This window comes from Halyomorpha halys, unplaced genomic scaffold, assembly GCF_000696795.3.
Source record: "Halyomorpha halys isolate HHAL.00 unplaced genomic scaffold, Hhal_1.1 Scaffold1363.1, whole genome shotgun sequence".
Classification (NCBI taxonomy): domain Eukaryota; kingdom Metazoa; phylum Arthropoda; class Insecta; order Hemiptera; family Pentatomidae; genus Halyomorpha; species Halyomorpha halys.
Genome location: NW_027108627.1, coordinates 333042 through 359857, shown reverse-complemented (window position 1 = coordinate 359857; position 26816 = coordinate 333042). Strand labels below are relative to the sequence as shown.

The following is a 26816-nucleotide window of genomic DNA, read 5'->3' as shown; positions in this document are numbered from 1 at the left end:
GACACCTCACCGGCTCTTTACTCTGTAGATGATATCCTGGATACCTCAAGACTTCAAGAAGTTCACGTTTATAATAAGTAATTCAGTGTTTCATTCGTAGGTGAATCCTGTACTTAAGCCACTTTATTACAACTCTGACAGACTGACATATGTATAATTTTAGAACAGCGTACTTATTGCTGAAAGTGGATTAATATGAGGTTGAGATTTTGGTTTTGAGAGCACTCAACGGTCAGAAATTCAGAGTTGAGTACAAACAAGCAATCTTGTTGGAATAAAAATAAATAGTATAACAACAAAAATATGCTAAAAATCAGAATGAATAATACAAAATAAAAAAAATATATATATGAAAATCAGAAGACATATAAATTAGTAATATATAATATTAGTCATTACTTACAAAAATACACTTATTTTATATTTATATAGTATTTTTTTCCATCTTCATGTCATAATATAAAATAAGTACACATATATAAATAATAAAAAATGAATATGTTTATACATTCGGCCCAATACTTTGACAGACTTACATCCTAGAAAAATATAATACTTATAATTACTTTTATAAATAATAAAGTTAATTTTATTAACTTACTTGGCTCAGACTTTACTCCTGTTTTCTTTTCACATCCTAGAACAAATTGAATAACAATTAATAATAGTAAAACATATTTAATTTTGTATGTTTTAAAGGAAACTTATCAATATGAAATCTATACCATTTAAAAGAATTGTACACTTTTTGCACAATTCTTAAGGAAAGATAAGGTAAGATATAAGAAGAAATATACATAGTTAGTTCTGATAAAATTAAATCTAATTTTGGATATATATTTTTTTATCAGCCGGCTTAAGAAAAAAAAAATTAATTATCTCATTTTTTCCCTTATTTTCACTAATTCAATGAACTCTCAGATTAACCTAGTTCTATCGATCAGTTCACAAGCGAGGATATTACTTAAGTAAATTTTCACGGTCATAGCTTTTTTTCTAACAATTAAAAATAAAAATGTTTTATGATAAAATAGAAGGCAATACTACACTACAATCGATAATTAATTATTTCGATATTAACACTATGAAGGTATGCTTGCAAACAAATTTACTTTGTAAATACTACACTTCAAACGAAAGGTAACTGATTAGGAAAATTAATTGGGGAAACAGGAATCATTTTCGAGGTAAAAATCTTCTCACAAAACACCTGAAATTGTGTTTCAACTTAAAATTCGATTTCAGCACATTTGAAGAAATGCATAGAACGACAGAAAACTTAATTACTTAATTGATTGTTCCCAAGTGCAAATATTTTTACTGGACTAATTTGGTGGCTTTGAAAGAAAGCACGATGTCAGTCAGGATGATTTCTTTTTTAGGGACACATACCATGTACCATTTCAAAATTTCTTTTTGTTATATAATCAAATTTTGCATTTATAAATTTAAATTTCAAATACTAAGCAACCATTTTCGAGCAACTAACCGGAGATGTGTATACGGATATGCATTGACTAGATTTTTTACAGCAATTAAATGTAATCCTTCTTTTCAGACGCCTCGGAGGGTTATCAGGATTATTTTGGGTACATCAATTTCGGGCAAAATCTCAATTCAAATTCAAAGCACTAAGGATTTTGAATTGTAAGGTAATACGGGAGGAATCTGATGCTTTTTGTGCAGCCCCAAAGCTCAATTCCGTAAGTCTATGTAGGTCTGATAATTATGGTGTATATTTTTCAGTAAATGAAGAATTTCAAACGTTTGTCAGGTAAGTATTGTAGTAATCGAGAAATATACGCAGTTTCTTGTTGTTTTAGCCATAGCGGATCTGTTCAACCGGCATTAGTGAAATATCAAAAAAGGATACTGTCTAATGATCAGGATGTCATGGATTAAAGAGAATAAAAGTGATGGACTTCGCTGGGAAAAAAACGCTCCAGTTTTTACCCCATTCTTTAATGGATGTTATATTTGACTGCGGGGTCCTTTCCGTAATTTCTTAAAAGAACAAAAAAGTCTATATTAAAGGCCGCTTTAATAAAATCAAAGAATTTAATATTTTGATTTTTTTAGAGAGAGGAAGAGAAGATTGGACTCCTCTTTACTTTAGCGATATGGAATAACGCCCCTCAGAAAATTCCTGGACCCATCACTTACCCCGCCTTCTCAAAATAATATGGCAGGATCTGCTCGGGGCTAAAATGAGCGTATGCTAATAGAAAAAAATCTACTAAGCACAACCAGCGTGAGACTTTAAATTTTAACATAATTCGCCAGCCGTTTTACTTTTGTAAGAAATAAATAAGAGTAATCAGTAGAATTGCTCTTTTGTTAGGATAGGGGCCAATTTTTCTTCCCTTAGTGAGAAAAATAAACATTATGGATTAGAGTAATAAAATATTATAAATTAGTTATATAATTTTTTGAATTATAATAATATATTAAAGATGATGTATAAAAGCCGCAATAGAAGGTGTAAGAACGTGTTTTAAAACATATTATTTTTATTTTTCTTGTTGAAGACTATGAGCATCCTACGAAGGTAACAAGGTAGAAAACCAACTTGACCACAATGGTCCTTGAAAGAGTTCATGGCTGAATTAGATAATCGTATAATTTTTTTTTCTGGTCAAATGTAGTTGTTATATTTTTCTCCAATTTAAATTAGTCATATATAAGAGTATCATTCGAAGAAATTAATATTAAATGGCTATTTAACAATAACTTCGTTTCAATAAAGAGAGAAAAAATTTATCCAGAAGATTTTAGAAATCTTTATTTGTAAAAGGTTTGTTGCCCAACTGCGTTGGGTTGCTATATTCATAGTATACTATTACCAGTCAAAACATTATTTTTTAAAGCTTAGGTGTAGTATTACTCTAAAATAAACAGTAGTAATACACCATTATTTGACTATTTATTGTTTTTTCTTTTATATATTTTCGGTACTTGTAGTTATTACTACATATTAAGTAGTTTCTGATTAGTGCGTTCAAATAAACTCCTACTCATAAAAAAGTATACTTTCTTTTTAGTGAATGATTTAGATACTTTCATAATTTCCAATGCATAATAGAGGTACAAAATTTAATCTCTATTAATAAATTTTGAAGAGTTGTAATGACTATATGTATTATATTATTTCAAAGAAATGTCGAAACATTCACACTTCTTTAAACCTTTATTATAATTAACGTTTTAATGTTCAATTTTGATTACCTTTAATTAAGTTTATTTGAAATGATTAACTACCTATCATTTTAGCAGATCCTCCCCCATACTGATGTCTATCTAAATCTTGTGTGTGGATCATTTATTAGGATTTTGAGAGAGTTAATAACTAAGTTCGGTTGGGCTCGCGAAGTCCTTAGTTTAAATTCCGCTGGTTTAATCATTGTTCATTGGAGTCTGGCGTCCTCATTTACTCCAACTATAGTCTATTCTAGGAGTGGAGAGACTTCGAGTAAACGGAAAATTTACTTGATAGGTGCTCTGAAGGTGTGCCAACTAGACGTAACTTACAGAGGCTAAGACTCCAAGTCATACTGGGACCCATTATAATTGATAAATATTTGCTTCTAATATTTGCCTCCATACTTTACACCTGGAGATTAGACGATCATTGCCAATGACCTATCGGTAACACTACTCGTCCAATAAAGGTTTAGAATAGTTAGGCTGGACACGAGAACAGGCCAACCTTTATCTGAGGAAAGAATACCAAGAAACTCGCATTTCACGTGCTCTTGTTTACTTGATATCTCTCAGCTTGTAGAAAGAACTGTAGGAAAGGAAGTTCTCTTACAGATTAATTAGATATTCTAGCCAGAGTAAGAAGGATAAATTTCTTTTGTAAGTTTGCTCGTTGTAAAATTCGACTTCTTCCCTTGCTATCTGAGGCCTGATTTTGAAGTGCATTGTTTCTTTACTAGGGCGATACTGATCCATCCCATATTTTATGATCTATCAATCTAACGAATTATAATTTCGATGATACTGAATCAAATTTTATTGTTGAAACTATGTTCGGAAAAGTATATTATAATTATAGTTTTTAACTCCATAAGAAATTGCATAAACAAAAGTAAGTAAGGCAATATAAAGTTTTTTCAGAGTTCTTAAATACATAAATTTGAAATTTATTTATTAATGTAGATTAATTTAGTACTTAATGCCTGAACGTTAGAAATGAGAACTTGACGAACGTGACCCCCAACTTTGGGAAGTTCGATTAAATCGGGATCTACAATTAACGATTCTTGGTAATTTCAAGGGTGGTTCAATCTAAAACTTTGGTCATTCCGTCAATTACATCTTGTTAAGGTGTTTTTATTTTATTTTTTAAAAAGAATTTTTAATTTTGAAGACTAATTTTCAATGAATTAAATATTATAAATCGGTTACATTAAATATAAAGTAATACTAAAAATAAGGACTGAAATGAAAACAAATGAGAAAATCCAATCCAGTAAGATGCCATTTGAGCTTACTAAAGGAAATGTGATGGATTGGTGAAACGTCAGTTAGCGGTATATTTACTACTTCAGCAATTAGCTGAAAATTCCTATATAGCTGCAACATCAACCGTTCGATCGGCGGATTAAGCACAATTCCATCATGTTTTTAAAGTCAATTTAATAATTTTAAATATTTATTGTTTAGTTTCTATTTTAATTAATTATTAAATCTTTTAAAAAACAAAACAATGAATTCTAGTTTTAACTTAAACACAGTTCAAAAGGGTATGTTAGTTTAGTTTATATTATATTTTTTCCAAGCGAATTGAAGAGTAACAATGGACATAAAAAATATAAAATAGATATTAATGACATATATGACAAATAATATCAAAAGACTTAAGATTTATCAAAAATAACCAACATCTTTAACTTTTAATCAAGATTTTGAGTATAAAAATTTGTTGACATAAACCTAAAACAAAATTAAGAAAAATGAACTTGATAATGCGCAAACTGCTGGAAACGTTGTTAAAATTATGTATAAATAGTGTAATTCCTTCCTGGAATAAATTATATAAACATAAATTATGCGGAAAAAGATTATTAAGATAGATGTTATTAAACAAGTTTTTTTTTTATTTATTGATAATTACAACTGTACATAAAATACAGGCATGTAGAGAAACTACCTCTCGGTCTCGTGGCTATCTTCTTTTCAGGCGCCTCGGAGGATCATCAGGAATGAAATAGGAAACAAGGTTAGAAACTAATGGGTTTGAGTGGTTAGGGAGTTAATACTGGATTGATATCTGGTTCGGGCTTGATCTGTTACATATGGAACATTGAGGTCTTTATGGATGATTTTATTTGTGACCAAAGGATTTTACGAAGGATTTTGAACTGTGAGGATTGGTTAGGAGAGGAATTCGAAGTTTTATTAGAGCCCCCAAGCTCAACTTCGTATGACCAGGCCTTATTATTGCCATGTAGATCAATAAAAATTTAAACATTTATATTTGTACTAAAAATTTGTATGATTTTAATTTTATTAAAATACATCAAATGAATTTTTAGCGATTTTTTTTTTATGTGTTTATGTGTTATAAAGATAAAAAATAATAAAAGAGCCTCTTCTAAAACAATTTATAACTTTAATAAATATAATTTCTATAACTTTCAAACATCAATAACTTAAAATATAAAATCTAATATATTTTATAAAGATTTAGTATTTTACCATGCTTAATCTGATATATGATACAATCTAATACAATGTTCAGAAATTAAAAGAATAATAAAATAAATAACAAAACATAAATAGCACCTTATTGACAAACGTCTATACCTCCATCCCAAATCTAATTCATATGTCATGATTAATAAAACGAAATGAGGAACATTTATCAAAACTCTCGTAGCCTTAAAAACCATGAATTTGGGACTTTGTTAAGACATGCTCAATTTTGGAACAAGGACAGGTCTATTTTTCACCATAAATAGACGGCACATCGTAGGGTTTTCCCGCTGCTAATCAGGAATATTACAAAAATAGACCAAATTTCAAAGATATCGGTTAAATATTTTACCACTATAAATAGGTCACTTCCTATTTTGTGAAACTGAAAATAAAATCCATCGACTTACCCAAAGAAACTGCAAATTTCATCAAGGAATCTAAGTATCCCCTGATTAAATTTTTACTAATAACTGATATTCTCCTGTGAAGGATTAAGTTAGCTCATTTTTCAAACATGATGCCGGATCTAGATGCTTGTCACATAAGCAAATCCAAGACTTGTACAAATGCTTGGTAAACAAAGGAAGCAACAATTGTCGGTATCCAAATGCTTGTATGTTATTTTGATTTTTTTTTTAATTATAACATTCGATTTTCATGATACAAAGGAACAAAATAAAGATAGACTAAGTGAAAGGAAAAATTCATAGAAATAGGGCTACATAACCAATAAATTCAACTTTCGTTCTAGAATTTTCATAACAGATTTGTTAATTCAATTACCTGGACATATAATGTCTTTATAAATATATAATTTTGCTATGAAAAATCAAAAATATATTGTTAAAGTTAATTGACAAAATTTGAAACAATGAATTTACACCAAATCAATATACCATCTTAAACTAAAGTTAATTATTGAACTCTCGAATTATTGAAATTATTTAATAAACTAAAACACAGAGAGCACAAACATTTATCTGCAGGCAGTTCTAAATCAATGCTAACTGAACACAAACGTGAGGATGTTACACAAGCACCCTTTTATTTGTGCCCAAAAACTGATACTCAACGAGCCGGCCACAAATTCAGGCAAACTTGTAGCAACCAAGCCAAATAACCCATCGAAATGCTTTAGCCTGCCCGAATTAGCTATTGTTTGGCCAGCAGCCAACCAATATCACAGCTAGATAGATAAAATAAAGCCGTAGTTTGATGGTTCAGGAAACAGAAAAGATGAAGGTTTCTAACGAAAAATAAACTTAATATAATACAAATAGAAAAAAAAAATTACAGCAGCTGAAACAGCAAATGAAATTATTGAAATTGACCAGGACCATCATACAACATTCCTTTAAAAATTTAGCAGTGAAGATAAGTCCTTGGAATGCTTATTCCTTTCCCAACTGACGGCCCCAATAACCGTCCCAAGTAGTATTTCAACGGAATAAAATTAAAAAAAAAACATTGGTAATCAACAACCTATCTTTATTCAGCACTGCTCACGTCAACCTATAAACGTAAAGTTTTTTTTTTTAATTTTTATTAATATCGTATAATCAACAGTAATTGTATGTATAATCAACTATGATCTCTTATATTGGCTTGCTTCACAGTGGTGTAAAGTACAGTTGCACAACTTTATGAAAAATACTATTAAAAGTTCTCTCTTTTAGGAAAATTACAACTTTTTGACTGAACAGTTTGAGAATTTATAATTTAAATCTGTTCAGTCAAAAATTGATTGAAAACTTGAAATTTTTCTAAATGAGAGAACATTTAATTATTGTTTTCATAAAGCTAGTGGATATATACTTAGCACCATTGTGAAGTAAGCCATAATTATGAAATTTCTTCAATAAAATTCATCTACATAAAACTGATTAGAATATATGTTACTTAATAAATGCTAATATGAAGGTCAAAATGCCATTTAGAGAGATGTAAGGAAGCATGTGGCATAACCGATTCGGGTCAGCCATCAAAATCGATTCTGCGATACGGTTCAGCGGTCAGAGTTCGATCTTCGTGGGAGATATCGATTTTGTAATCCACAAAGCGGTCAATAACTCGATCATGTTCTCCACAATTTTATAGCTCAATCTCAGTAATATCGATGTAAGAAATAAATCGATCGTGTAAAAGATGTTTTACTGGGCAGAGTGGTTGAAAAGGTTAAGAAAAAGAATCAAGAAAAATTCTCAATATAGTTAAGTTTATTTTTGAAAATTGTTTTTATTAGTGATGGTTAGTACAATATATTGTTTAATATTTATAATACTATTTTTAGGAGTAGGTTAAATGGTTTTACATTACATTGTTTAGGATGGTTAAATATATTAGGGAATAAAATAAGACCACATTAATCGTTAAAGTAAGGTGAGAAATATGTAATATGAATTTTAAACAATGAGTTGATGATTATTGAATATCGACCAAATAATTTTGACCGAAACGTAGGCTTACATCAACGCAGTGCCATAAAATTGAAATTGTGCCAGATGGGGTGAGAATATGCCAACAAAGAAATCAGTGCTCTTACGCGGATTTTTGTCGAAGACCATGGCGTTCGCACAAATCAATATTACACTCCTCCAATAGTATCTTAGTGTCTCTCGCTATCGTTTTTAATTCATTGTTACAACACTTAGTGTTGATGACAAGTAGGCAGTAGAGGATCCATCTTTGTGGGGCACTAGTTTCAGTATTTCTACCCATTATTTAAGAGAAGGGCTGCTAAGGGTTTTTGGAGGTATCAGATTCACCTTAGAGTCCGAGAGTCCGCTAAGACTATAACTTCGTCTGTAATATAAAAGTCACTTACTTAATATCCCTATAGTGAGTGGCTTAGGATGGTACCTTCTTCACTTCCTTCTGGAAACATATTTAAAACATCTGCATCCAGTTGAAGCTTTACCCCACTGTGGCCAGACCCACGTCCCCGCGACCCATAGGGGTCCCTAATGTCTGTGATAGGTAAATTAAAAAGAGACAAGAGTGGACTGAGAAGTATGGGTGCTTCAAGAAAGATTGAGCAGTTTTTCACTAATGTGGACAGACACCGAAGCACATAATATACTTTAAAGGAGTAATTAATGATTTTGTACATTGAAAATCAAGAAAAGTTAATCTTCCTCTATGTTAAAAAATGGTGTTTAAAAAAATTAAAAGTTTGTTATATTTTAAATCACAATAATGTACTCACAATATCAACTAGTATGTTGTTTATTTTTGTTGATAACCTCAAGCTGATACTAGAATTCATAAAATAATCAGAAGTATCCCGTTTCTAACCTCGAGAGTCCCCAGTTGGTTAAAAGAGGGCCTAATAGCGTCTATCTATTCTAAAAATGGGTAAAAAGATTTATATCAAATATATATTATTTGGGTTATCATATTTCGAGGTAAAGACAATCTAAAATTTCTCTTTCCACAAAAATAAAATGTTGTTAGAGAATCGTTTAACAAATTGTACACAAAATCTCAAAACTCTTCATAGGAACGAGGTATTAAAACAAAGAAGATAAGGATACCGCGTTAGAGACATTATATTATAGTAGGAGCCCAATGAATAAAAGAATAAAGGTGAAGAAGAAGTTGATGGAACCCGTTTATAATTCGGCTTCAACTATGTTAATTATGACTAGGCTGATGGATGATTCGAGGCCACGTCCCTATTGTATCTTTTTTCCATTCTTTAATAACCTCTGATAATGTCCTCTTATGTTTTATTAGTAATTATTTTAAAAATAAATATGCCAATGTTTACTTTATAATCATTAAAAAATTTAATGATCTATCATAACGATCAGACCAATTTAGTTCAAACATTAACTTTTTTGAAACAAGAATTTAAATTTTGCCCAAAAGAGTAAAACGTACAAAATAAAATTAGAGTTATTTGAATGCCTTTTCCACGATTCGAATTTTAGTGGTTTGGTGGAATTTGAAGCTAGGAAACAATTGCACGACAATTCGTTCTCTAGCTATGACCTTTCAAACAAGAAAACGAGAAATTATTTTTTTTTAAAAAAAGTAAAACTTCATTGGTTTAAGCAAAAATCAGTGATTTCTTTTCTCCTGAAATAATTGAGGATTTTTCTATCAATAGTTTAACTAACTGTTAAATGTTAACTACATATCCACATCTGAAAATTAAAGGTTATATTGACTAATTTGAAACCAGTTTACTTCAATAGCTACAATATGTAAGAAAAAATTATTAAATAAAATGAAAATGGCGTTTGCAATTGGTCTATTATACAAAACAATTTCTTCTTCTTTGGATTCATTTATTAAATAAAAGAAAATAACTGATAAAATATCGTTACTTTCGATTTTAGGTATTAATTTTTACGATTTCAATTAATGGTTCAACTAATTGCGTCAAATGAAGTATTAATTTAAAATATTAACAAATGTTATTAATGATTGGAGAAGTTCGTCGGGGTGTGCGGTCAGCAAAGAACAACATAAATAAATATGGTTTTGTTTATTTACGTTGTTCTTTGCTGACCACACCCCATGACAAACTTCTCCAATCATTAATCCACGGTCAACTATCTACACCTCATTAACAAATATTGTTCTGTATCTTCTTCAGTGGTGGTTCCATCTATTCCATTTACCATATCAATATTCAACTAACCTAAACCTACGCTAAATGGCGAAGCTATGTCCTCACATAGCTCAATTTCATTGAGAATTACAATTGATAAAATCATAACAAAATTTTGATCAAGGTATAATCCCAGTTATCAGCAGTTAAAGGTGCAATGGCTTACAACGTAGGAAATCCAACTTGATCTCTACTAAGGAAGATTTTCTACTACCGGCTTAGTATTTATTTACTTTTATTAGAATTAAATTATTGTTTTAGTATATAAGTCAGTTATTTATTTTATTAATTATATAAATATCTCCTTTTTTTCTTTTTTTTTCTCATTACATATTTATTACGTCTTACATATGTTATTTTGATTTTTTTACTATAACATTTTAAATCGTTAGGGGAGTCTTTGGGGCTCTTATGCATGGGGCTTAACACTCACATTATCAATTATTAAAAGCAAATCTAGTTGTAATAACCGTGTCAGGCTCACCTCCCGGATTTGGTAATAAAAATATATTCAACATTTCTAAAATTAGTTGTATTCAGAATTTATATTTATTAAAAAAAAGTTATCAAAAACAATAAATAAATAACTAAATAAAAAAAAGTTATCAAAAAATGAATAAATAACTAAATTAAAAAGCGTAGTTCTGAAATCAGTTAGTATAAAGATATGAAACTAATTAATAATATTAAAGAACGATAATTATTTATACAAATCCCTATTCTCAAATATATCCCTTCTCAAATCTAAAAGCTGGGAGAGTGGACTGGCAAAACCCGGAGTGGGGACCAAGCCTGCCGTGTTTACCCCTTGTTTCTCCAATTAGGCACATCTACGGCAGGTGTTCCTTTTTCCTTGTCTTCATGTTCTTACATAGCTTCAGTTCAGTCTGTTCCATTCTAGCAAGCGCATTCTTCTGTTAATCCATGGCTTCTGGGCAATTAGCAATGAGCCAGAGCATTCATCCTCAACACTTCCACAAGACTACTGAATCGCAATTACAATTGCATTTTAAATATCTCAACTACATAACGAAGATCGTCAAAAATCTCCATTTTCCCTTATACATAATCCTCCACAACAACTGTTCCAAAGATCAATGCAAACTGTAAGTGTAGAAGCATATGAAGACAGAACATTCCATCCCTTACAAACCCAAAAGCCTTATATTTTTGACGGCTAGTAGTGATGAGAATTTCTAGGTAGAAACGATTAATCTTCTCCTTCTTCATCTTTCCTCCTTTCTGCCTCTTAGAGTGGAAGTGCCTCACAATCAGTCTCAGCATAGCGACCCCGAATCAACGCCTACACAGAGTTCGAACTCTTTTTCTAATAATAACATAAACATCTATGTATACCGTATAGGAATAATTATTATGAATATGGTAGTTCATAACTAGAGCATTTTAGAGAAAAAATTGACAAATGTAAGAAAATTGGAAGAAACCCTATAAAGAAAACTTAAGGGACCAAGAAGTTATTGAGAAGGCAGAATATCACCTTAGAGGTCTGAAACTTCATCATAAGTAGACATTAAGTGCTTGAGGTATTCACTGACCCTTTGACACAAATAATGTTAGTGAAATGAGGTATATAAGCTAAAAATATAGTATATAATTCATGGCTTTCCCTATGGATCACTTTATAATTTTGTATACATTAAATATTATAATATGTCATGAATTGTTAATGTTCATTTCATATTTCAATCGCGATACCTTTGATATACTCTTCCTTAAGGAAAGGGACGCATTTTTCATATATTTCCTTTTTTCCCCTTTCCACTCCACCCACCTGATCGAGCTCATTATATCCAAATTTCACCGTCAGATCCAAGACCAGACCCGTGCCTCCTGTTTTAGAGAATGCTACGAATCATCGTATATTACGGATCCATCGGTGTCCAAACAATAAACCTCATCAAAGCAGGTGAGTCTTTTTTTTCCTAGGAACTTCATAAATTCTTCTTTGACCTTGTGGTACCGGCGTGTTATAAGGAGGGAGTTGTTGCAACACTTTCCCAGCACATGGGCTGGCGTTTCAGACTCTGCTGCATTTGCGACAGAGGGATCCAACTCCTCCTTGCTGTCCACTAGCTCTTGGGATCCCACGCAGGGGTGCGTAGTTTATATTTAGTTTCAAGGCGTTTGCCCATTCTGACCCCTAGAGTACATGCTGGCGAACACCGAATACCCTTCCACACCGGCAATTGGCCTATTCTCTTCCTATTCGAATGCATTCTCTCCCAACGGCTGATGTAGAGTTCTCACACTTCGGTAGCCCTGATCCACACCCAGCCTATCGGCATAGGCCGCAATTTCAGCATCGTAACTAAATATAGACTGGAATAGAGCATCCCGAACATTCGACAGTCGCTGGGCAATGAACCAATACTGCAGAGGAGCCTCCCACAGGCAGCGGATCAGACATATCAGTTTATAGTTAAATATTTCTTTAAGTTAAAAACTTAAATATGGAAAATTGGTAACAGCACCAACTTTTTGTAGCAGTAAATTTTTTTTAACTCTTATTACTATTGGAACTGAAAGATATATTGTCATACAAAGAAATTGGCCCCAAACCTCGATTAAGAAATAATTTTCATAGAGTTTCTCCTATAATCATTGATTGACCCACATACTCTTATAATTTCTCTATATGAATGCTCGTCCCAGAAAATGGGTTTATTTTATTACCAATGTCAGTTTCTAATTCCAAAACGGGAAGTTAAATATTTATGATATAAGTGATATGAAAGGACGCATGAGTAAAACCGTCCGTCACTGTCATCGAGCTGAAACGGTTTTCAGATCCAAAAGAGGCCAAACATCCATCGAAAGCTTCCTATTTCGATACTTGCAACATTTTTTTTTTAATTCCTTGAGTACATAAATATATTAAAAGTAGTCTTATACAAGGAAAAAAGGAATTTAATTAATCCTCCAATCATTCAAGGAAAAATAGGAATTCATTCATTTCCCCTTTTATTCAACGAAAAAAGGAATTTAATTATTCCACCAATCATTCAAGGAAAAATAGGAATTCATTCATTTCCCCTTTTATTCAACGAAAAAAGGAATTTAATTATTCCACCAATCATTCAAGGAAAAATAGGATTTTATTTATTTATCCTTTCATTCAAGGTAAAAAAGGAATTTATTTATTTTATTTTTACCCTAGGGAAAAAAAAATATTTCTTTTCCCTTTTATTCATAGAAAAAATAGAATTTATTTGTCAAATGTATCAAATCAGATACATTTAATAAATAAATTCCATATCCTTATAAATCCAAAACTTGAAATTAAAGATTGCTCATTTGAACAATCATTGTCCGAATATCGTTTGCAAATAAATAAGAGCAAGTAGACAATGGTAATGTTTGCGTCATGTTTTATTTCAATTAAAATTATATATAATAAGTACCATTCACCCACCGAAACATCTATTTGATTTGATAATTAAAATATCTTTACTGATTTACAATTACCTTTTCTTCACAATTATTTTATTTTTTTTTTTTAATAAAAGTGATTTTAATCATTGATTGATACCGCAATAGCACAATCTGCGCAAAAAAACAAAAACAAAAAAAAACTCCATTATTGTATCTATAATTGAATATAATCCACTCGTCAATTGCCTTATAAATATTTACAATGCTAACATACTAGCATATAATGGTATTTCATAATTCCAACATAGATAAAAAAGAGAAAATATGTATCATGTAAAGAATATTCCCTTAACTAACAATAAGAAATGCTATTAAAAACTAAACCTCTCAAATAAATATTTAATTAGCATCTTAATTTTTAAGTTAGCAATGTAAAATTTTATCTTATTTTGGCGGGCAGTGTAGACTATAATATTTATAAAAAATATTACAGTTTAGCCCTTACTTCCAAATTCAAATAAATATAGTAAATGCCACTAAATATACTTTATTTAGCCTCACAAATAATTACAATAAATCTAAAATCTAATATTTTTAATTATATTACAAGCGTGTATTACTAATAAATCGACAATATTATAACGATACTTTATTTCACAATAGTTCCAAGTACATTTTCAAAGACAAGGTGAATGCATAAATGGGGATTATTCTCAGATTTATTTTTTTTTGGAAAGCTGTCATCTGATAATTTTAAGTAAATGTTAAATTTAATATCATTACCACTGTGTTTCACTTGTAACCCGGCGATATAATATCACTACTTTTTACCATAATTGTTCCAAATCCCTTTTCAAAGTCGGGGCATATCTAAGGGTAAGTGCATAAATGGAGATTTTTATCAGATTTGTTTTGTAGAAAAATCTATGGTAATCTGAAGTTTTCACTCTTATTTACTTCTAATCATCAAAAGATGGTACCTATAGCAACAAAAAAAAATCCCCATTTATGCACTTACCTTCCTTGCTTAGTTTTAGTGTGGATAAAAGGGCTTTCCAAGTCTCTTTAACCCATTTGAGACCAAACAGACCGACTGCAAACCGTGTGTGCAATGATCTTGAATCGCAATTATCAGTCAGTATGGAAGAACCGCCTTTAGAACAAGACTGGTTTAAACCAAAAATTATTAAAAACAAAAAGTATGTAAAAATAAAATTTAATGTTGGATTATGTTTGGGCGATTGTTTCAAGGGTTATCATTCTGTATAGCAAAAGAAAGGGTCATCCTTCCAGAAAATTAATTATCATGTACTGCTTCTTAAAAATTTAGGTTTGTATTCTTTTATTTTAATTTATTTAATTTTATCTATAGTTATTTTATTTTCTTCATTACTGAACCTAAAATAAAGGTTTCATGTTACCACATGTTAGTTCAAAAATACAAGTACACAAACATTGGTACATTTTGTTTCATGTTGGGGACGACTATCAGTGATATGAGTTTAAAAGTAAAATATTATCTAGCAGAATAGTATAAGTCAATGAAATTGTACCTAATAAAAACTACAAGATTACTAGTATTAGTTTATAGTTTATAATGAAACAGGGCCCTGGTGTGCAATCCGTCCCTCATAATAAATACATTCAGAGGAGCTACCTGCACACAAGGCGTGCAATCATCTTATTTGTACAAAGGAGGGAGTTAAAAAGCGACTGATTTCTATTGTAAACATGTTTTATATAAAAAGTGGCCAATGTAAAACAAAAAAAAAAATTTGGATTATGGGGATGGTCTCTTTTTTACCAACTGTACCTATTTCCTATTTTATTTAAATTATAAAAATAAACTCTGTAAGCAGTTTAAACGGAGAAAATTAATTGTAAATTTTCATTTAAAGCCTATCAAAAAGATTAACAACCAATAAACCTATCCATCTTCTGAATCCAAACGTGGACCTCAAACTGAATAATGCGCAGTTTGTATTTGGAGAGGATTGGACTGCTCTCTTTAGAACATCACTGAAATTAAAAGTCGAACGGAGTAACTGCTCCATCTACCGGTGGGTCCTTGTACTCCTGGCAGGTTAATGGTCAATTCTAACAAGATGAGAGAAAATTATGTTTAAATAGTCCTTTTATTACTTTTAAATGTCTGTAAAAATAAACTCTTAATAATAATAATAGTTAAATTCGAATAAATAATTAGTTCTTAACAAAAATTATGAATATTAGACACTTACAAAATCATTTTAAAAGTCAGACTAAATTGTGATTTCAAAGTTTTTATATCGTGTTTCTTTTCTCAGCAGTTTATGATGATTAAAAAACAATATTTCCTTTCACAGCCTCATACAATTCATGACATTCGAATATTAGACCCTATGTCTATGATTGTACCTCCTAATGCATTTATATTATCTTTTATCTCATATTTAATCACTTTTTAAATGTATCTAAAACCTAGAAAATGCTAAATTAATATATTTTGCTGATGTGGTGCGTTAAGGTGTATATCCAGCTTTCCAATGGCAATAAGTCCTCTTTAAAAACGCTTGGGAACCAAAAAAACTTTATGTATTATATAATTGTCCATTCTTTGTTTCTCTATCAATTATTTTGTAGAAAATGCTAGCCAACCAATTAGTATACTCACACATAACCTCACATCAAACTGACCTGTTTTGCAAATTGTTAATCGGTCCTGTTAGCTCTTTCTATAATTTACTTATTTTTTGTTTTATAAAAAAAAAAACACAATAAATGATAAATTTTAAGTTGAACATCATTTTTTCACACTGCAAACAAAACATTATATGGAGAGAAACTTCTTTACACATTACATGAAGTAATTAGAGCATATTTAAAGCATTTAATACTTTAAAATCTCCATTTTCTTCAGTCAAGATTTCAAAATCATTGGTTGTGATTGGTAAAATTGAAAAATTGAAATTGAAAGTTATCAATTTAATAGAGGCTGTGGGCAAGAAGGATCCTCATAGGGTGGACTCATGGCTGATTTAACATACATGAATAGTTATCTGTTAAAATTTAAAGGTAAGATAATTTCACCAGTTTCAATTAATAAATAAAATGTTCTATGTTTCGGCTAATATGCCATCCTCAGGAATAACAATTTCAGTTTCACCTATCAGTACATACTCAGAGACTCTGTGCCTGAGAACGGCATATTAGCTGAAATGTAGAACATTTAAATTATCAATTAAAATTGGTAAAATAATTTTGCCATAAATTATAAATAGGGCAATAAATAGTATTTATAAATAGTTATCTGACACATCTGACATTTGAATCCAGATCCAGGAGTTTAGAGCTTAATACCTTACTCACAGAGCTTCCTCAAAATCTAGTACAGTAGAGTAGCTTAAATAAAATAGCTTCAATTTTTGTTTTCAAGTTTTTAGAACCTTCTCAAATGTTAAGTTGATTTCTTCTCCAATTACCTGGACACGATTTGAGTTCCAAGATGAATTATGGTATTAGCTCCAAATTACTTGTGAAGGTAACATTTGTTTTGCTTTTTTCAAGTTTTCACTCAGATTAGCAATTTTTTTTAACTTCTACTAGTTATATCGGAAATAGTAATATCAAAAAATATTAAATTACATTTTGGTTAAACGCTTTAATACTCTGTAATTTTCTCAAACAAGATTGGAAGCAATGAAAATTTCAGTCTGTGGTGCTCACCAATAAATATATAATATATATTATTAAAAAATATTGGATCGAACTATAAGTTGTTAATAAATGGAAAAATGCTCTTACTTGGCTTGGAATAAATACTGTAGGCCAATTGTTAGGTAAAGAAACATGTAATAAAACTATACCAATAGTAATATAAACTATTATACAACTTTTTTCACTAAACAAGAATACATTACGTTAATATGAAAATATCAGTCAGGATCATAATAATTTAATATACAGGTATTAAAATAAGAAAAAGGACCATCATTATGCATTGCATAATGATGTATAAAAGTACTTTATATTTTTTCTTATATAGTCCAGCTATAACAGGTAAAGTGAAGTAATCAACAGTTTACCAATTTATTTTCAACAGAAGCTAAATTCAAATTTTTTTTAAGAGACCTACAAAATATAAATGCTTATCCTTACTTGCTAGAGTTTATAATTTTTGAATAAATATGCCCTTCAACAATGCCATTATCAAATTGGTATTTTCTTCTTATTCAAATACCTAGGAGTACTGCTCCAACCAGCCTAGTCACCCAAACATCAACTATTATTTGCTGTTCTATAGAATACAATTAGAATTCATCTCACCTAAAATGAATCTATGATATTATTTATGTTAGAATATTATTAATAAAGAATTGAACACATTTTTAACGATTATCTGGTGAAGAGGATTTTCAAAAACCAGTTTCATGACACAGAAAATAATGAAGGTAACAGGTTCCATTATAAAAATTATCTGGATAGAGATTTTCCATCTTATAAATTTTGAAAAGAACAATTTCACTAGTTTGTTCTCAACGATTCTTTTAATTAATCAAAATGACAAACACACTATTTTAACTCTAGTAATCTCTTTATAATTTTAATAAAATAAATGAAATAAAAAAATTCCTGCTAAATAAAATGATCACAATAAAAAAAGGTAAAAATAATTTTGCAAAGAGTGGGATGTAGATGATTTTTTCAAAAAATAATTATTTATATTTACTTAGAACTGAATTATTTTGAAATCATTAAATTTATCTGGTTCAGACACAAGAATTCTAACATGAGGATCTTCTATTCATTATTCAATATTTCTTTTCTTACATAAGATTATTTGTTGAATATACTGATTCAATCTACATCAAATCTCAGATTCAGAATGTAAATTAATTCTTGAAAGACCTTTCACCACCCATTTTAAATTCAGTTTTTCAGATAATAGAGTATAGATTTCAATAGAAGTCAACCAAATGCTGAAGACTTTTAATTTTGATGTCTTAGAGGTTTGGTATAGTTGATCTCCAAAGAAATTTTTATCAGTTCACAAGGAAAATTAAGCCATATACAAATTTAAAAATTAATGTTCTATTATAAACACACAGTATTCATTTAACTTTTGTCCTCTTTATTCACTTAATTAATGTCTTAACTATAACTGACTGATTGTGTTCCAATCATGTTTGGTAATTCTCACAATACCCCTAAATATTTATGAAATGGGTTTCGTAATGACATTGAGCTAAATATGTATTTATTTGCCATGGATTATTTAGTTGTTTAGAAGAATTACATTTACATATTTCAATTATATGTGATGAAATGGAAATGTACAAAAGTTGTTCTTCTCTTCTCAAGCCATTTCTCTTCATTTTTCTTGATCAAGGTGATGAAGAACTTTATACCATACATACCTCAATCTACAAGAAGCATAGAAAAGCTGGCTCTATAAAATCATGATATATCAGACAGTGATTCGGAAGATTCTTATGCTAAAACTGATCAGGCTGTTTTTCCTCGACACAATGGTGAATCTGAAGCTGTTGAAAGATAATCTTCGGAACATTCTACCAAACCTATCAGAGGTTCTTGAGCAACACAACAAAAATAACCGAATGGATGCCATTGATAAAGTGCAATTACCATGTAATATTCAACAAGATGAGCAAAACTCTTTCAAGAGAAAATAAGACAATCAGGACATAAGGAAAGAATGATAATCAGTTTGCCATTGTCAAAAGCCTAAAGTCACAACTTAATGTGGACAGAGATTTTTCACAGCAATAGACAAAAGACAACATTCCAGTGCTATGAAGCAGTAAGCCCACAGTTTTGTATGATTGGCTAAATGTACCTTATTAAGCAATGAAACCCATAGTTTGGATGTTTTACGGATTAAAAGAGTTCTGCATGCCTGCTGCAGCTTATTTGCATAAAAAAAATAATCTTAAACATTATAGTATAATAGAACCTGTTTGCCTTCTGTCACAGGCATTTCACTATTATATTTGTATAATAGAAGGGGTTGAAACTATACACCATTTTTCCAGGAATGTACCGTAAGTTGGAAGAAAACATGTAATTTATTATTCCTATTGGTGAGGTTTTAATCGAAGACGTTCAAGTGTCTCCTAGAATATATTTTTTTCGATAAGATTCAGAATAAAGTTGTTTTAGTTATATGATATTATTTCTGAATAAATTTCATCATGTAAGGCTTACCCACTATAAAACAGAAATAAAACTTTTTTATACAACTTTGATAGTTCCTTAATCCCACTACAATATGTCTGTGAAATTAAGGAATAAAATAGAATAAATTATTAAAAATTGTTTGCAGTTTATATGAAAAGAAATGGGTACATGGGCGTACCCAGCGGAGAACAGAAGAGGGCAGCTGATAAAATGAAAATTAAATTTTTTTTAAGGCAAATACTGATCATAATAACTAATAAAGCGCTGTGAAAATTATATCTAGTTTTTTTAAAATTTTGGTTTCATTTGCATTTTCCGTGCTGAAATGTCGCAACCTGATTGACTATGGCTTGTCCCCCAAGTTCTGATCCTGGGTATGTATGGATATTGCATACTATAATAAATTTGAACCTGTTGGCCTTCAGACACCGGCATTTTACTTTTATATTTGTAAAATAGAATATATCAAAACTACAATTTGTTGTAAAACAATTTTCTGGTAATGTATAAGAAAGAATGTGGTTTATTATTCCTATTGGAAAGATATTATTCTAATATATTGAAGTATCTTTTAAAATATATTTGTAACAAAGTGCATCGCAAAAATGAATATATTCATTATATATGACATTTTCTTTAGTTACCAATATCAATTATAAGATTTTATTTTTGAAAAGATTTCTTTTTGCAAAACCTAGTCCACTTTGAGATTAAAATAATGCTTTTTATGAAAAAAATTATTAAAATATTAAAAAATAAAAACAATAGGATAATATATAAAATAATAACTAGGACACAAATTGTCGAAAGTGTTAAATAAAAATAAGTAAAATTTTTACAGTTTTTAATTACCGAAATGGGTATGCAATGCCCATGGGAGGAAATAGATGTGGTCTACTCAAAAGGCAAGATTTTATTAATACAGTCATTTATATCAATATTCATATCTTTAAATTATCTTAATGATTCAAATTATAAACAAATGTATGCCCTAGCAAGAACAGAACTACGCTGCTAACATAATGCAATAATTATACATTTAATTGGAAGATTATGAGTTGACCATTTATAATCAATTAGAATATGGTCTAGGTTAGTCGAGATTTATGAGTAACCAGTTACTAATAAATAGTTTTCTCTGCTATTTTTTGTACCTTTCCTACCCATTAATTTAATATTTAAATTGAAAGAATATTTAAATTACAAGTATCATCTCACAAACTGTGATCTCAGACCATCATTTCTAACCACATGGTTAGTTGCTTAATACTTATTATATACATAAAAAAAACAATGGGAAAAAAAATATTTGGAACAAGGAAAGGCTATGGGAAGGAATGACGACTGAATTCAAATGAAATATAGACATTAAAATTACAACACAATAAAAATTAAAAACAATCAAAATAATAAGACACTACAACTATAAGAATATAGTAAAGAGATTTTATCATCTCATATCTTATTCTATAACTATATCAGTTTATAAATATATTTTATATTTAAATTCTTATTTGAGACTAGTTAATGCAGTTAGTGAAAACATGTTATGATCCCTTACCTCAACTTTTATTTTTTTCCTCTTCAACATTTCGGCACTCAGAACATTATTGATGAGAACCTAATTCAATAAATCAACTAATTTTTCCTTAATGGCTATTATGTCCAACTCTTTTAAACTAATAATTTATATTTTTATATTAAATACATTAAATTACTAATACATTCAACATTAACAAAATAACTCAGCAGGTCTTATAATTTTCCTTATGGTCCATAAGGTCTTATTATAACTATATATACAAGTTATAATTAGAAGAAATGCATGTTAATGTGTTTCGTGTCAAATTACAAATTAGTAGTTTAAAAGACGTGGGCATGATAGCTTGTGAGAAAACGTTTAGCACAGATATATTGAATTAAGGTTCTCCTTGGTAATGACCTGACGGTTGAAACACCACAGAGGAAAGAAATATAAGATGATAAATTCACAACTATATAAACTTAATAACACAATTAACATAATTTAAATTAAACTTGGGGGTCATAATAAAATGCTATTCATTACATTTGTATTTATCATGTTAATCTACTAAGACCTTGAAGTACTTATTGGCTTTTATAAAACAAGAAAAAAAAAGAAAGAAAGAAAAATGAATTAACTCAAGACAATAGATAATGATTACCTCACAGTCAATTACTACTCATAAAGCTTAAGGCAAGTCATAAAAAAACAATGCTAATACAACTGTCCTCAACCTTATGACACCTCAAAAGAAAGTTGTGATAAAATAATGGCAGAGTCACTATAACTGAAAATGTCAAACAAAGGAAAGGAATTATTATGAGGTACAGATAATAATGAACATAGAGGAGTGGCTATAAAAAATTATTGAGAGGTAGCAAAATCTGAAGTTTCTGAACTATTTTGACCAGTGGTTTGGTGAGTTTTCTAAAAAATTTACTCTTTTCCTAAAGATTTTTGGACCACCTAAATAGCATTTACCAGCAATTTTGAATACAACCACCTCATAGAATAATGTTTTACCTCAAAATAATTTTCAATAATATAACATTATTGACAATATACGTACATAGACAAGATAATAATTAAGGTTTGGGCCCAACTTACTCAGAATCTGGAAAATAATGAATGCGTTTAAAGTGGCTATAGTGTAGAACAGATCTAAAATCTGTATCAAACACCAATGAGATAGGTTGTTGAGGTGGATAATGAATCACAACACATCCTGAATAGTGAGTAGTTTTGAGTATTATGGGCTCTTCTGGTGGAGTAATAAGAAAATACAGGTGTGGAATTTATTTGAAAACTTAGACCAACGTCACATCGCATATAAAACACAGTACATGAAAAAAGAAATGGTACCTCCTTTGTAAATTTATTGTATGCCAACGTTTTCAACTCCTACCTTCAACACTAAAAGGCCAATGATATCCTGAAATGGTAACTTAAAATAAAAACAAGTGTCACTTATTAGTGTGTCATATTTCCTGACTGTTCCCCTCACTTCTCGTTAAATCACATTCCTATACATAGAAAAGTAAAATAAAGTATACAATTTTAAAATGCAGTCGTTTTATTTCTATAAATTATTAATTTGAATAATATTCCCAATATATTTCATAATATTATATCTCATTTATAATAAAAATATTACACAGTTATTAATATGTCAATTGTAATCTAAGGAGCCTTTTTCAAAGGAATTAGAGAGGCCCATTTTCCCCCGAATCATGTATACATTAATGAATATAAAGTAATGGAGTTAGACTTATTGGGGTTTAGGTTAATACAATATTGTGAAGCCCCTTTGATTAAGGCAGGGATCTGCTGGAGGGTTCGCAGGGTATAGAATACTTCTCTAAAAGAACATGGAATCTCGGGATTCCCATAAGGTTTAAATTTGTTTGTAATTTACAATACATTTATTTACTGTATCTATAGTGGTTACCCCCACTGGATTCCTTCTTGTGAATATATACTACACATAGTGAATATGAATACGTAGTATATATTACTTAGTGAATTCTCTCATCACTGACTAATATAATAAGCTCAATAGTTACATTTAAAAATTCGTGAAGCTTAAAAGTTCTATTGAAATTCTAATTTATTAATGTTTATGCAAAGAAATACATTTTTATAAGCTTAATGCTGATTTAAAATATGAATATAATTACTTTTTTATGCATTCCCCATATTTATAAAATGATTTATTCACAACTATAACATAAAAGAAGAAATTTTCAATTTCAAGAAGTTTCATTGGTTAGCAAGGTATGAAGCTAACCATAACTAGACATGTTCTTAAAAATTAGGCAATACTGGTTTAACGATTGAGAATGAAAAATAATCAAGTTTTTGAATCTGATTCTTTCACCTGGTTTGTTTTAACAGAAGTTATTGAAAAGCTGCTTTAAATTTAGCTTCTTGTTCCTTTATTTTTAATTCTTGTTTCAATAATTAACAAAACCATCGACCTTAAGAGTTTAAACATCAATTTGATTATATTTTCAAGATTAAGATGACTGATAAATTATATTGTATTATGACTAGTCAGAGGAACACTTACATGATTGTGAATTATTTGATGAACATTAACAAAACATTTTTTAAATATAAAAGAAAGAATATAATAAGAATATTAAAAAATTGAGTAAATAATTTCTACCTGGAATAATTGAGGTCCATTTCGGTTTGAATTTCAAGGACTTACATTGGTACACAGTGATGCTCCAAACGCTTATAAAACAAATTCTATAAAATAATTATTATATTAATATTAAAATTAAAAAACATGTTGCAATGTTTTTGTAATAATTAGCATTTTTTTATTGATAACTTATAGTCTGTTTATTTACAAGATTATTAAGAGTTTAAAATATTAGTATTAGAAGATTTAGAAATACAAACAATTAACTAGCATGATTTCAACTGAAATAAAATGATTTGGTAGTAATAATGTAGTCAAGTTACACGTGTAACAAAAAAAAATATATATAAAAAATATATACGAACATTACCACGTTAGATTAATTCTTGAGAGGATCTAATAATACTGGTCTGGCACAGCTGATCTGCATCGAGGCGCGAAAGTATACTGTAGTATGGGCGGACAATATAATTAGTGCTGCTTCAGAGTCGTTCTGTTAATCCTGTTACTAACAGTGTTTTGTCTTGTTTCAAGTGCTAATTGGTTATCACAATTTCTTCCTTATTTTATCCAGGTAAGATTAAGTTAGGTATGTTAAAGTTAGGAAAATTATTAGAAATATGACTTTCGAATTCACATACATCAAAATATTTGTTTATTATTATTGAAGCCTAACAATTTTTGATCTGATGAGATCAAGTTTAGGCCTAAACCGCACAATTTGTAAGTAACGAAGTCCTGAATCATTTATACTACATACGTTAACCTGAGGATTTAAATCGAATTAGTTCAAAAGAAAGATCCCAGATCCTTTTGAATGTATTTATAAAAACGATAAAATTAGGGAAAAAAAGTGAAATATATCATTCTTGGCAAAGTGGATGGTTTTGAAATAAAATAATTCCAGTGGGTACTCATTTTTTAAACTTTTATTTTTTATTTATTTATTATTATTATTTTTTATCATTTAATTTGTTTTTATCCACTTAAGAAAATATCTGATAGAGAACTGAGAAGTCCAGTGACGTCAAGAAAGACTGACTTATCGCAGATGTCAATAACTTCTATTAACATCAGCGATAAGTCAGTGTACTTAACAAAATAGGCTTTAAAGAAGTAATTTGTGATTTTTCTGTTTATAAATCAAGAAAAATATCTCTTTTTTTTTTTTTCTAAAATTTGTTACCTTACAAATATTATATAGATAATGATTTACACTACTCTGTCGTTCAATTCTTTTCATAATCCAAATTGTTCAGAAAATAATTTGAAGGGCCCCATCTGTAATCTGGAGAGCTTCCATACCCTAGAGACCCCGCAGCTCCCACTAGATCAAAGACGGCCCTGTTTGGAGAAGACATCTCCCCTGACTTATTGAATTGTACCCTATCCAACGTAGAAGAAGCGATACATAGATTGACTTCAGGTACAGGGAAGAGGACGATGAACCTCGTTAATTGAGTTCTGTTGGTAACTGAGGACAATTAATGGGTCTATTACCTTGGACTGCTATGGCCGATTTGGGAGAACCCTACCGACTCCTGGATCAGGCTATAGCGGTAGTCTTCAAAAGGTGACTTGCTATCATCAATTCCCTCAGAGCCGCAGAAGAATAAATCGGAATTATAAAGATAATAAAGAGCAATTAGACTCGGGTGATTCAGTCGTCTACGGCTTCCTGGTCTTTCATATAAAAAGCTGCTCTGCCCTCGAATAAAGAGGAGAGCGATTAAAACCGGACGTTCAGCTCCGCGCAGTGGCTATCGCTGCTATAAGCAGTTTGTTATTATAATTGAACATCAAACAAAGCATTACCTAGCACAAATTTATTTATTTAAATTATTAACTATCAATTGAAATGATTTAGGAATACAAATTTTAGAAGTTATGATACCTGATGACCAAAATAATGCTATTAATTACAAAACCGACAAAACAAATTGTGCGTAACATATGCCGAACCGCTAAACAAACTAAACAAATTAATATCGCCTTCATTCCATTAACAATAAATAGTTAAATAAAAAACCAACAGAGTGCTCTAAAATAGCAACAATCTCATTGTCAACTGTATGAAGAATGTTGAATCATAGATAAAGGAGAAACAAAATTGACAATCCATTGATTCCTGGAGATTAACAATAGGGTAAATTTTAAAAAATTTCTTTCCAAATTAGTTTAATAAAAAAATATATATAATTTTCAGAATAAATGTTGCTCAAAATAGAAATAAAACTACACATAAGTTCATTTAATTTTAACAGGAATTCATGTTTTTAAAAAAAATAAGTTTATGTGTAATAAGAATTAATATATTGTAGATGAAATATCCCAAGAAAAAATTACCTATACTTATTACTAATACTTCCACGAGTAATTTAAAAATGTTACTGGTGTGTGAAAATAGAAAAAAGTTCTAAAATGGGCAAAAGTAAAAGGCTGAAATGTTTCAAAAATGTTAAATATATCTATAAAATTAGATTGTTACCAATAAAATTAATATAAAAAATTGTATTCTTATTTAGTTTTATTTTTATGCAGTGTGGGCTTAATGTGATCCTATGAAAATATTTTCCTTAATCGCTCTGATCTACAGTTAATAGTTCAAAAATGAACCTCACTAAAAAAGAAAACATTAATAATAAAGCTGTTCATAATAATTTATGTTTTCCATTTTAAATTTTTTGAAAATAAACAAAAATTTTAATTCCGTTAAAATCTCTAAAATTTACAAGCATAAAACTCAGTTT

At 29.6% G+C, this 26816-nt stretch overlaps 1 long non-coding RNA gene across 1 annotated transcript in view; it reads right to left on the bottom strand.

Annotated features, from left to right (window-relative positions):
• Positions 1–569: 569 nt before the first annotated feature.
• Positions 570–26816, bottom strand: part of LOC136795648 (uncharacterized) — a 149302-nt gene continuing 123055 nt past the window's right edge. The window contains exon 3 of the long non-coding RNA XR_010843281.1: positions 570–637. This is a non-coding gene — a long non-coding RNA (uncharacterized lncRNA). The remainder of the gene's footprint in view (positions 638–26816) is intronic.